Raw genomic sequence first — 13,177 nt, 5'->3', positions numbered from 1 at the left:
TAGCTATCACTATAGGCTTAGATGATTTGAAAAAGTTTATATTTACTATTGGTTTATCGATATAAATAGGTACATTTTAAAAATGATCCATATAGAATAATATTACATATTATTTTATATTGTTGTAAAACCTTTTTTTAAGGATTATTATCCTTTGTATAAATATTTTAAACACTCAGAATTTACTTATTAAAATTTTGATTTAGAAAAATCAGTATTATTAGATAAATAATTTTCTCATTTGAAAAATAGAAGTTTGTATCACAACAGGACACTCCTCAAAAAGTACAAAAAATATCAGAAATTTGAAAATATGGTCTTTAGGTATACATAAAAATTCTAAAAATCAAAATTTAAATAAATATACTATTCAGTAAAAATTTGGGTGGGAGAATGCTTAAAAAATATCCTGTGTTATACAGCGATGAAAAAACGTAATCAATTACAACGATTGAAGCTTTTAAAGTTATCCTTTACACGTGACTCGTAATTATTTATGCTTATACAATTCTAACTACCGGTATGTTACATTTATATCAATGGAATTCGATATTATATTCATTGGTGATTTATTGATAGGTACATCACTCAGTTTCAGAATCAATCCACAATCATATAATGCATAGGAACTTTTTTTTACTGTCATTATGTGTATTCATAATCTCGTCGTTAGATTGATAAGGTGTATAACGACATTATTGATCAAACACGATCCCTATTAATTGTTGTTACGGGAATTCTCGAGTGTGGAGGGAATTCATTCACATACCTATAGATATCCCAATTTTTAATTATTAAATAATTTTTACTTATTTTGTGTGACGCTATGGATTTTATATTTTGAATGGGAACATATATTTTCACGTATTTTAATTAAAAAGCCTAATTTTTGATACACCCATGAATAATAGTACAGATATAATAACACACTGACTTGCATATGATTCAAACATTTAATTAAAACGTTGAGAAACCACATTGTTTGTTTGAGTTCAGTACTTACTGAAAGCTTTGCATAATATTAATTATTGTAATAAAGTATTTACCGAAAGTATATTTAACTATTTCACATCATTTTTAAATACTGACAAAGTAAATTACTGTTTGTATTATTAAATAATTAAAATCCAAAATAATATTAAAATATATTAATGTTAAAAATATGTTGATAACCAGGTATAAACAAAATAAATATATTTTGTGTAAAAAATCAAATCGTATTCTCTATTTACTAAAAACATAATATGATTTATCATAATTGTTTCGAACCATAAAAAATGAAAAATTAATTTTTATGTTTGGTGAAGTAAATAACACATTGTTTATTACAAAGAGTAAGAAAGTATTTTTATGTGATTAATATTATTGATAGGTATATTTTTGAACATAAACATATTGTATACAAACACAAAGCGAATAAATACATTAGTTTTTTATTGCTCGTTGAAAAGTATTGAATACCGCAACACATTTCCTAGTCGGTAAATATTTTTGTGGTTAAATAATTTCCGGCGAAATTTATCATTTCCGTTAATAAAACGTTTTACTACAAACAATAAAAGTGTACAGTTAAAATATACGATTAATTTTAATTTTGAATAAAAACAGATTGCAGTAGTGACCTGTATTATAAGCGTATCATCGGGATAATTAGGCAATATAGTTCTAAATATAATCAATATTTTACCTAATGTATTGTGTATATATCTACGTGCATGGTGTGCCGCATCAGTCATCACTCATTCTTACGTATTCTCGTTCGGTTACATCACGGTGAGTCCTATCTCATGAAATTATTTTTGATTGCTAAATGTTTAATTATAATCTTTCTGCCCGCAACAAATACCTACGCATGTGCCGAAGCAGTTTTGTTCCATCGCTAGCTCCATTAGTCTCGTTAAGTATAATATTATACGAATAATTGTCTGTTTAAACACGTTTTTTCGGTATTCAAATCGTTATTTTCAAATTCTTTTCGACGACTGTATTTTAAATTGCAAACATATATGTATATTTTATTCCAGAAGACGAAATACCTACTTTTTTTCTTCTCCCCGTTGTTATTCGGTGACCGATATTTTTGTTTCGTGTTTTACCAATATTTTGAAAACTGTCCTCAAAATAATATTAATTATAATGTTTCTAAGAATTTATAAGATTTCATAAAATACGCAGACGACACGTTAGCTTGCATATTGTATATCTACTTGTAGCAGGGGTAGAATGGGAATAAAAATTGGCTACGGGGAAACAGAAAGTTAGGTCGAATAATAAAATATTAAAAGTTATCAGCCCAAATTTATTCAAGCGTATCAAATTTTTTCCAGGCCCAGGCAGGGATCGCTCACCCACCACCCTAGCCAGTCCACCCCTGAACTATAGCTGAAGTTTAATATGCCGCCCTGATTAAAATATAATAGAAATGTGACATCTGAAATTCTTGAACCAATTAAAGTATATTATGTGTTTGTCAAATATTTCATTTCAATATTTGTTAACAATTACTGTAAGTATACATTAGCGATAAATGCACAAATATTTTAGTATGAAAAAAGTACTTGTAAAGTATTTTGAATACTTTTAAAATGTATTTCTATTTGTATTCAAATAAATAATATAATTAATTCCACAAAAAGATCAGTTTGATATTCGTATGTGTATTGTTAGTATACATTTTTATGATAAATAATATATATAGTCACACAGATGATGGAGATTCCATAGTCCAACAATTATATTACTTCCATCACAATCATATTTAAGTATTTAACATTAGAATAAAAGATTTTATTCCGATTCAAAATCGAGTTATTTAGTTATATTGTTTACAAAATATTTATATAAAAAATAATTAATTGTTTTCAGTCACTGCGGTTTATAAATTATGAAAAAGTTATCATTTGTAATGCAATACCACCCAAGTACCTATAAATGTTTTTATTACGGTTATTTTAACAAAACATAAACAGTAGGTAGGTAATGATTATAAACTGAGTTTATAACTTCTACGAAATACAAATTAGTTTTAGAAAATTACATTAAACCAGCATATAGTATTATAGGTACCCACCGATACCTAAATTAAAAAGTAAAATAAATCATACACTTTTTGTTACTGTGTTATTTTGAAATGTAAAAAAATAGTTTTGCGTATTAGTATTGAGTGGCAAATTACATACGAAATAATGTTCAGATATTGGTCCGTTGAAGTTTTGTATCAAATATTTTCTAAGATATTTGTGAAATATGATATAATAACTTTATTTAAATCATATTATTACAACTGTTATAGATATATTATTTAAAAAAATTACTATTTTTAAATTTTCTATTGTATTAAAAACATTATTTAAAAGGCGTCGGAGCCGGTGCGTCTTTAGTACAAAATCGAGTCTTACACGAAAAACTCTCTTGCCCTGTGGAATAGTGGGATTTTGATAGTTTTTTTTTTTTAAAGAGAACATTTTGCAGGTCGGAATCAAAGTCCGATTTTCAAAATTTTAATGATAATAGCTAAAACATGCATTTAAATAATGTACAATATTTTATTTAATATATATTATTTTTCAATCGTATTTTTCTAGCACTATTTAAAGCAAAATGAAAATATACGGGTTTTGATTCAACCTGAAGTTCTCATCTTTCAGTTAAAAAAAAATAATCAAAATTCAATACATCAAAGAGGCGTGAGTCTTAAATGGCAGATTTGTGATTCTGGTTTTTGTTGATATAATATACCGTATCATCCCCCCTCTCTAAATCGGTATTGGGCAGTAGATTAGTGGTGAAAAATTTTAATTATAATTGAGGTAGCACTTAAATATAAAATAAAATTTAAAATTTTATAGAATTGTGGAAAATTGGAAGAACCGGCACTGACACCCTATCCCAGACAGCATTTTGTAACAATAATAGTATAATAGTATTATAATAACGTTATACTAATATTATTTGTGATTATAATGTTATAATAATATTATTAAACAAAAAATTGCTGTCTGGGATATTAATAATATAAAACATTGATTTAAATTATTACTCTACTAAAGAAAAAATAATTACTGCCATACTATAGTAGTATGCTTGAGTAAATTAAAAAAAATATAATTGGAGATAATGTACCTATAGGTTATAAGTTGACTAATGCAACTTTTTATAAATTGTATTTTGGTTGAATGAATACGAAATAGATTAGACGAAATTATTTACTAGTTCCTTTATAGAAAATATTTTAATAAATCCAACGAATTTTCCATAAGCTATTATTATAACGCTGTAAGATAAACCGATGCCATATTATTATACTTTTTTTTATAAGTTTAAATTCCGAGTAAAGTAAGGAATGTATTGATTTTACAATGATGTTTTTTTTTTAAAATCTTTTTTTCTGTGAACACCATTCATATTATAATATAACAAGTAGGCACTCAAAGAGTTTCACGTGTCAACGTGTATATCGATTGGAAATTGAAACTTGTTGGTACTTTCAATAGGTCATTTTCTCCATTTTTCAATAGCGTTTTTAAAATGCATGAAAGAACTAATATATCGACGACCGACATTAAATCGAGAAATCTTGGTTTTATATCCTTTACCCGAGTTACGTTTCGAATCGTTTTTCGAATACTTTGATTTAATGATTTAGTAATTTAGAAATTAGAATTGCTTTTGAATTTAACACAAAAGCCAAAAACACAGTAAGTTCTATCCTTCGCCGAAGTGTATTGAACAAGACGAACCTTCAAAACATGGGATACCTGTAAGTTATATTATTATTTTGTGGCTTATATATTTTTAATTTATGAGACGGCGCCTTATATAGGCAATATAGGTACATCTACTATCAATATTAATTTAATGTACCTACTATAATATATTTTTGCTTGATCATATTGCTCACATTTAATTTAGATGTAATTCGTAGACTATTGACATTCAATGGATCTTAAATCTTGGTATAAATACTGTTTTTTTTTTCAGTTTATATGCGAATTAACATGTTTAGTGCACTTTTACCTTAGTATTATACAATTTAATTTTTATTCTCAAATTGTTAACTTAATTTTTTTATGATTATTGAAAGTTTGAATTTTGGTTATTAGGTACTTGATTACATAATTCTCATTGGGTACTTTAAACATTTTACTCATAGCTCATACATTTTAGTCGCATTGAATACAAGCTCCAAATCGTTTACTAAATGTAATAATTTGTCTCTTTATTAAAATAAATAATATACAAGTATTCTGGTGTGATGACACGTACAAAACGAGAGTCCACAGAGCCATCCTGTGTATGAAATTTTAATTTCGATTTGGCCGGTCTCTTAAAATCTTTACTCAACAAAGAATAAAATATGATTCATCATAAACCACCCCATGTAGATATTTTCGACGCTGGGAGTCTATACAGAGATGCGATTTAAAATTAAATTGTTACTTTGGAAAACTATATCTTAAAGCAATGTCATTGGTAGCTATAAAATAAATTAGCAATAACTGTACCTATGGTCGTGAAAGTCGAATAGCTGCAGCTGTTTGGTAGCAATAATACGAAGAAAATGAGAACGAGTAAAGATTAAAAAATTCAAACAGAACCATTTTAGAGCATTTTACAAGGCACGGTCTTTAACGATACTGATCACGTTGATAACATATGTTATGTTTATTGCGAACGTTGCTGAGTACAAATTTAAAGTATACGGCCACTACAGAATTTCGACAATATAAAGTGTACCGAAATTCGTAAGATTAAATATTTCTTCGTGCTGTATTATATTTATAATAACACAGTGATCCATCAAGCATGTTCATACGGCACGGCATCCCCAATTCAACCCTCTAATAATGAATTTATTATAATTGTAATTTTTAAATATTTTATGTTCACTATAAAAATCTTATTTTTGAATATTTAGATTTTTAATTCCATGTCCCATAGTCCCATGTCTAGTGGTAACTCTTTTAATGGCACAAAAATAAACAATAAGCATATGAAAATATGGTGTTTAAGTATATTTAAAAATTCCAAAACTCAACAAATGTAAATAAAGGATAAAATGGGGGTAAGTTTGCTTGGTTAATCTCTATTATTTTGTATCAAGCATACTATGTATGGTTAACCGTGCTCTGAACAAATAATAGTCAGTTGTACCAATGAATAGGGCCACGCTAGGATAAAGTAGAGATCAAGATAAAATTACATCAAAGGCCCTGTCGGATAGTTTTCCTCGCCAACGAATTCGTACAATCGCTCGCCAAAAGGTCGTCTACAACCCAAGTAAGCACTAAACTCCAGCTGTCATCAATATGATAACATTATTACACGAGAATATTTGACCTCAGACCCAACTAGAGGTGGCCAATGCAGGCCACAATATACCGCATGTCCGCGAAAACTGGGTACACTCTGTATTACAGTGACCTACATTACCCGGTACTCTATAGTCTATAGATATTTTAGAATTTTGTCGAGGAGATTGATGGTCTGGTTTCATTACCAGAAAATAAAATTCAAAAATATGTATAGGGTACTTAATTATAAAGTGTTTTGTGTTTTCGTGGACTGTAATATGTCGTGTCGGGTCACTCACGCCATTGCAGGATATGACGGCTAAGGATACAGAACGGTTCTGTACTTCCAAGGGTAAATTTCCGGACAGTCATATCAAATTTTGAAAAATTTGTATTCAAAAACCAACGTCTGTTGTAATGTACAATAACACTGATATGGTCATATAGACACTCTCTTTTTGTCGATAATTATTATATTTGAGTAAAATATGCTTTCATAGTTTATTCCGAAAATAGCGTCTATTTGACTATAGATTGGTTCAAGTTTTTGAAATAATAAGTAAGAGGGGGAAAAAAAATAATACAAAGTCAGCGAGGTCATGAATACTGTTTTTAATCGCCAGCGTTACATGATGTGGAAATGTATCAAAATTAGAGAATATAAAAGTTATAGAGCAAAAATATTATACGCATGCAAATATGCATACAGAAAACATATATCCTATGTAACATGAATCATAATATCCGGTACAGCGACAATATCAGCCGTGATACAGTTTCCTGATCATGTTTTGAGAAATATATTATACATTATACATATAAGAAACAACACATATTATAAACTATAACCAATGGTAAACGAAAATAGTTTTGTCGATAATAGTATTTTGGTATTTTGGTATTTCTGATGATATATTGTTAATATAAATAATTACTTAAAACGGGAACAGAATACAATTTACTGGCTTGGAAACTGTGTATAATCAATAATTATTTGTTATAATCAAGTTATGTTTACGAAAAATTAATACAGTATAATATACGGTGCATTGTTCACAGATTGAACAACTATATATCATCGAGTCTGAACTACATCCGAGATCGATATAAATTATACAGGGTGATTTTTTAAGCATTGTCACCCCCATGTTTTCCTTTAATAATATATTTATATTTATAATTTTTAAGTTTACTTAAAGATCATATTTTCAAATTCCTGATATTGTTTGTACTACTTAAGAAGAATGCATACAAACAACTTCTTTTTTTACTCAAAATTATTTGGCGGATAATTTTCTTGAAAATATTGATATATCGAAATTAAAATTGTGATGAGTATATTTCCTGAGTTATTAAAACGCTTATGCCAAGGATAATAATCCTTAAAAAACCGTTTTTCAAAAATATCAACCATATAATATGTATTTATTCTACTTGGATCATTTTTAAAAATTATTTATATTAATAAATCAATAGTCATAACTCATAAGCAATAACTAACATTTTCAAATCACCTAAGCCCCAACTCTCTCTACTTAATCCATTACCCATTACCCATTACCATATTATCCTCAGTACACAAAGTAATATAACTCAAAAACTACTCGCTCGAATTTTGATTTAGATACATTAAAAAAATTATCTGCTGAATAATCAAAATTGAAAAGGGGGTTCCTATTTGAAAAACATAAATTTGTATTGGCACAGGATCATTCCAAAGTGGCAAGAAAAATATCAAGTATTCGTAAATATGGCCGTTAAACGTGTTTAAAAATTCCAAAAATCAAAATATGAATATAATATGCATAATTTAATAGCACACAAATAGTGCGAGCATGCTTAAAAAATGTGCTGTTTATGATTATTCAGCCAACTACTGTTTACGCTTCAGAGAAATAAATAGCGTGCGGGACGTTTGCACAAATAATAATTATAGTTATCTAGATAGTGGTGATAGATCGCTCCATAACCGATACATGTGCGACGTGTGACAAGTCGATCGGCCAAAGTGGGAATCTAACATCCGCACGCATATAGGGTGAGAAACCGTTTGTTTGTGACGTGTGCGTGTGTGTGTGTGTCAAGTCTTTCGGTCATAACATAAAGACTAAAGTGATATGAAGATGCATTTCCTGACGCATACGGGTGTCAGAAACCTTACCCTTTTCCAGTGTGTGACAAAGTGTGTTCGGCCATAGGTAGTGACAATCACACATCCGGTCATGCGTGGGCTGGGAAACGACACGATGATTGTTCGTCGCATAGATCGAAGTGATGTCTGAACAAGACGATTTTCGTCATCATCGGAAGTGATGGTGACAAAAAAAAACACCATATTTTCTATCTTAATTGTTTTCGTTTAAATTATTAGCAATAATAATCACATTTATTATTGTAAGATGTATCTCATTACAATTTAAGTGTCAGAAATACTTCACACACTCAAAATATACAAATGACGATCTAATAATTTCCAGGAAAAATTGAATTATTCATAGTTAAATAATAATAGCAATTAATAATATAAGAACGAGCCTAATATTTTAAATGCACTCATATTTAGTTTTGTAAGCACACTCAGTCTTAGCTTTTCAAGATTGAGCTTATAATAATTGGGGATGAAAATTTTATAGGAGCAAAGATCAACAAAATTTGCATAAAAAAAGTTAAATATGCAAAGAAATATTAAACATATGCATGAAAAGTACATTAACACGTCAGTACGCCACGCATAAATCATAAATAATATGCGTTTTTTTAAGAAAATTACGAGAATAATTTTTTTAAAGAAAACCTATAGGCCATAATAGTTGTTATAATATTATAATGTCGTTAGATTCTAAAACGAACATTTTGCTCGCATCATAACGTGAAAAATATAAAAAAAAAAATATGCAAATTCAACGCGACTATTATAGAAGCTACATTGGAATTCGACGCGGTTACAGATATCGCCTTGCAGTTATGCGAGCGGTGAAAAGTTAGACGACGGTCTGGCGAACGACCTTACCGGAAGTGGCTGTGATAATAATAAGTCACAGCAGCTGGACACGCACTGCGCTAAAGTATTTGTTCAGCAATGGGCACCCTTCAAAGGCCCCTCCCTGACCTCCAACATGAAGCAACAGCAGCCAAACGAGGTTAATTTCCACGAGGAAAGCGATGAATATCAATACTTAACACCCGTCGTAATAGGTATACGATTTCGGTGTAAAAAAAAAATCATAATTTTACATACCTACTGTATTATTATGTTAGTAAATATTAGTTGTTTTTTTTGCACGCGCTATACGCTCGACAAATCGTTCCTACCGTCTCGGGGATGATGATGATCATCCCTCACTCCATCCCGACATCTTTAAACGTCGAATTCCGTCGAAGTATTTCGCGCGTATAATTAATATATATTGTAAATTTATTTAGCCTTCGAACCGCGTCAAAGCGGTGTGAAGTCGTTTTATTTCGTATAGCACACTATAACGCGGAAAATTTTCTACTTTAGTGACGTAACTAAGACTTTTGTAAGGAACGATGGGGTGTTAGGTAATAAATATTAAACAATATACATAGTACAAACTATAACTTTTGATTTAACTTCTAAAAAATATTTATACATTAGGTATGTCTGTTATTATGACTAATAATGGTCGATAGATAATTAATAATAATAAATTATAAAGTAAAATAAATATTCCTTTAAAGTTTAATTCCGGTAATAATTTGATATGAAATGACTCGTGGGGAGGGGGGGGGTTGTATTAACTCCTAAACATCCACTTTGACCCTTTTGATACGCCACTAGCGTACTTGTAATATATTTCAAAAAAGAGAAAATGACGACGCAGCTTTCGTCGAAAATAACAGTGGGTAAGTAGTTGTTAATATTATACAGTTGTAGTCGTTAGTTTTTTTTCTTCTAAACTTGTTCGTAGAAAGACGTTCGAAAATCTCTCGTTGTTTGTAGTAATTACCTACCAACGCGCGTATGTTTTAAGAAACAATTGTGCACCCTATAGAAACGCGTTTATAGTCTGACCAGCTACCAGACAACTACAGTAGGTAAGTAACTTGTAAAGTTTTTGGGATAATTATTACATTGTTTTTTTTTTTTTTTAGTTTCATATAGTACTGTAACGGCATAGTGATTAACGATCTACTGAAGTTTACAAAGTCGTTTTATAAAACCCAAATATTTTTTTCATTTATTTCATGTCCAACTCCTAAGAAGAACCATTAGTCTTACAACGGTGATGTTATTAGCGAGGAATAAATAGTTATAATAATATAAACCTCATAATAATATCATACATTTTTTTAATCTAAACATTGATCCATTCCATTGTATCGAAACACAAAACTTTATAAATATTTCGCCATCATATTATAGTATTAAACTAATAAACCATATTACAATAAGGAGAACGTTTATAATTATTATTTTACTAATTAATTCAATTTTCGTTCAAATATTTCATTTTTCTCGTCGCGCATAATACCGATGAATCAAAAAAGTTCATGAAATTGTTCTACCATTGGAAATATTTATCACGATTCGCTAGACAATGGAACTTTTTATCGCAGTTTTGGTTGCAGACAAACAATTTCGAATTCAAAAGCGCTGTTTAACTGTCAACTAAAAACTTATTTGATTTACAGAAATTAACTTATAAATTGCTTGCTTGAATCCATTTATTTTATTTATTAAATCCTTTTTGCGTTAAAATACGCTTTTATCCCGTTTTATTTGTAAACGACAACATTTCACCACACAAACTTCATTCTTTTACATAAATTAAGCGTAATACAATTTAAAATTGAACATTGCGTTTCGGATAACCGTTTGTGGTGAAAAATCGTTTTCTACTTTCTCAATTTAAGTTTTGAATTCGACGAAAAATATATTTAGGTAGGTACCATAACATTTTTTGTTTGCCAAACATTTATTATTAGCACTATATTCGAACGCGATCACTGCGACTATTGATTGCCAGATATGAATACATTTTAGAAACTAACCTAACAGACGAGTGACGAATGCAAAATGTATACGTAACACTTTTTAGTCTGAAAATATAATATATAATATCTTATATTGTTTAGTTTAAAACAAAATATACTCTCTAAAATAATATTTTCCAAAAATTTAACTCGACCTGAGCAGAAAAATCATCAACGGCGTTATGTCACTTAAAAACCAGATATCTGAAAGAATAAAACATTTAAAAACTGGCCGTCAAAATGTAGGAAGCTACAAAATATTTTACTTCTAATTAGGAGACGAACAACTACGCGTATATCAGACATAGAGCACGACGGTTAATGTCTAAACTTTAAATTTTAACTTTTTAAGGTCAGTGCCATTCAATATTACTACTATAAAATCACGTCTTGCAGGTTTTGTTATTCGTCGGAGCAATGAAAGACCAATACATCACGGTGTTAACGAACAAGTGTCACCCGAAAGCGATTTATCACTTGATCCTTACAATTTATATACACGCAGTTGCTGACGTCTCAAAAAGCAATAATGCATTATTACCCTGCACATTCGCCTCCTATTCGTGTTCACTCTCGGCGAATGTTGAAATGTAGAGCCATTGGGGTATACTTAAAAATCACGTGGGCCAAATAATCATTCTGGCGGAGGTTGTGCACATAATATTATCAATTATGGCAATGGAGGAGAATGATAAATGATAATGTCATTAAAGATAAAATATGAACACATTACACGTGGCGTGTCTTTTATGAATATTTTATACGAGATATTGTGCGAGGTAGTTCACGAGTTTGCGGCAAATATACTACCAACTGTGCACTGTGATTAGAAATATCAGAAATATCTAGACATTTGTTGGACGCAAAGCCGATTTCTGTGCGAAGGTAAAAATACGCCTTCTCAATTTAAAAACATTTAAATCACATTAGAATTCACCAGCACTCTTAAATCGAAATTATACAAATACAAGTATCAGCGTGGTAAGAAAATATATACTTACGACTTATGTAGGTCATGGCAAGTGTAACACACAGTTAAATGATTACCCAGCATGATCACCCCCGATTTTTCATTTAGTAATGAATTTATTTTTGAAATTTTTAAGTCGGCATACGTGAGGACTATATTTTAAAATACTATTCTTGTACCATTTAATAAAATTTGTACTATGCTAATACAATGATTTTTTTTCAAATAAAAACCAACCTCTTTGTGTTGTAAATTGTTAAAAGTTATGATTTTAAGAATGTCAATGTATCTGAATCAACAATTTAACGAGTAGTTTTTGAGTCATTAAAATGTATATACCTGCTAAGGTTAGGTTAGTTTTAAAAAAAGTTATCTGATGAACAATTTTTGTTAAAAAAGAAAGAAATGAAGTTTGGATCACCACATGACACTAAATAGTATTTAAAAATATGGTATTTTAGTATACTTAAAAATTCAAAAAATCAGAATTTTAAAAATGTATGACTACCTAAAGAAAACACGATCGTGTCACGTTTAGTGAACCACTTTGTACGTTACATGTATTTTTATATTTTATCACTAGTAATATCTTACGAGTCTTAAAAAATAAACTAGATGTAGGTACTGACTGTAAAGTAAATTGTAAAAAATGACTTAAAAACTTACAGAAAAGGTTGAAAAATATAGTGTTGTTATTTTCCAAATGAGCAGTTTCCTCCTCGTACTTATATTGTGTATAGTGTACAAACAGTGTTATCGTCATTCGTCACGTAATTTACATCTTCTACTGATTATCTGTAAATAGTAAATTTTCAAATTAAATAAAACCAGAGTTAAATCATTGTTGGAAATATATTAAAATAAATAACTAATGCCCACTGAATGAATAATTATTTATACCTAATAGGTAAGTATA

General features: G+C 29.3%; 1 protein-coding gene across 1 annotated transcript in view; it reads right to left on the bottom strand.

Annotated features, from left to right (window-relative positions):
• Positions 1–12,942, bottom strand: part of LOC100570900 (transcription factor MafB-like) — a 50,130-nt gene extending 37,188 nt beyond the window's left edge. The window contains exon 1 of the mRNA XM_029488461.1: positions 12,928–12,942. The gene's annotated coding sequence lies outside the window, so the exon portion shown is untranslated. The remainder of the gene's footprint in view (positions 1–12,927) is intronic.
• Between the last annotated feature and the right edge of the window lie 235 nt (positions 12,943–13,177).

This window comes from Acyrthosiphon pisum, chromosome A1, assembly GCF_005508785.2.
Source record: "Acyrthosiphon pisum isolate AL4f chromosome A1, pea_aphid_22Mar2018_4r6ur, whole genome shotgun sequence".
Classification (NCBI taxonomy): Eukaryota; Metazoa; Arthropoda; class Insecta; order Hemiptera; family Aphididae; genus Acyrthosiphon; species Acyrthosiphon pisum.
The sequence above is the reverse complement of the archived record's forward strand: the minus strand, read 5'-3'. Positions and strand labels throughout refer to the sequence as shown.